Genomic DNA, 1,864 nt, shown 5'->3' on the forward strand with positions numbered 1-1,864 from the left:
AAAGCTTCCAATTCTAACAGAAATATTTTGCATAATGCAGATGATCCCTTTTAAAATTAACTTTTGACATAGCATGATCAGTGATTCAGTGATAGGTGCTTTCCAGAGTTTCTCAGAAAGTGAACCTTTCCTCCTTGGAGATATAATGTGCCTTGAGAGTTGTATACACTATGGCTCTCCTATCCTCCTCCACCTGTCATTCTAGAGTTAGGGAGTGGCATTACAAGCTAAACTTTGGCCATTAAAACTGAGATATGTATAAAAATATATTTATATGCTACCATCCATTGTGGACTAGTTTAACTTGTTAGATGATGATGTTCATATACAAGATCTCCCATCACCCACGAGTTTGGTTCAAAAAGATGTTGCCTAGCTACCGGATGTTAGAAAATGTTTTCTGAAGTGATGGACTTGCATTTATCTAATTAAAAAAAATGGTTGAATGGTAACTTGACATGTACTAGAATCCATTTTTTTGTGATCAATAGATATTGGAAATCACATCAGGGCACTTGAATAATATAACCTAGTTAGATGAATCTATGATTGGTAAAACCATTGTGACTTTTCATGAAACAGTAGGTCACCTCATCTCTTTCTCTTGAATATATGTCTTGGGACATATGTTATTGAATTCAAGTTTCAAAGTATCATTTATCCCATCTATCTTGAGAAAGAGTAAAGGGAAAGATCCTACTCCAAATTCTTGATGTTCAACCATTTTAGAAAGTCAGAATATGATGTTTTCAAAAGGTATGCACCATTTTTTCCCTTCTAATTATTTGATGTTCTAAATTCATGCTTCATGATCCAATTCTTGAATAACTCATGCTGTTTGAGTTTGTTAATGTCTTAAATTATCAACACTGTGAACTCTTCTCATTCTTCAAATTCATGGATATGGATGATAAAAGAAGGCCTTAAATCCTTCATGGAAGTGAAACTGTTTCTTTATATATGTAAATGGTTTCATATATATATTGGAATACTGGATACTTCATATTCATGAATCATGAATACACTTGTGTGATTCAGTACATGTTGCTCCTTCAATGTCAAAGTGTTACGATGACTATCAAATGAATCTGGTTCTGCTGTAAAAGACTATATGTATCAAAGATTTTGAGTATGCCATGCTATTCATGGATATATTAACATCCATGCTGAAGACGCTGGCTGGGTTGAAGAATTCGGGTTTTAATTGGCAGGACCATAGCAATATGAAATAACAGAAGAATACTGCATGAATTGATTGACTTCCAATTGCATCTGTGCAATAACAAAGGAAAATTACAATAAAGGTTGAGGACTTGAGGTATAAATAAATAGGATGGTTTTCTTATGATATCAGTGCATTAACTCTTCAATTGAATTTGTTTATGATGGCCTATGAGCTTTCCATCCCTGGAAATAACATGTCAATTCGAAAAACATTGACCTCTCTTGGATTGGATCAATCAAACCAAATCATACACTCATACAACTTAACACGCAAAGGTGGATTTTATTTACAAATTGCTTTTTCATTTGTTTTTGCTTTAAATTAAGGTATGTTTTCTCCTTCACTTAATCAAGTTTGATGGAAAATCTAATGAATTACCTGCAATTGGTGTTTAGACACCTGCAGAATTACAGATTTCCCAATGACTGATTGTTAAAATATATTTCATTTCGTATCAACGTTATTGTTTTTAACAGTAGCATATTTACCTTGTGTGTCATAATTCAAGACAATTTGAAGTCTATTGAATATCTTGGGAACATATATGAAATTTTCAGAGTTTTAGAATCATGCCTTCGCTTAGTGAAATTTAACTTATGTCTGATGGAGGAATTTACAGAACACTCATTCATTTGATCC

Source organism: Glycine max, chromosome 15, assembly GCF_000004515.6.
Source record: "Glycine max cultivar Williams 82 chromosome 15, Glycine_max_v4.0, whole genome shotgun sequence".
Taxonomy (NCBI): domain Eukaryota; kingdom Viridiplantae; phylum Streptophyta; class Magnoliopsida; order Fabales; family Fabaceae; genus Glycine; species Glycine max.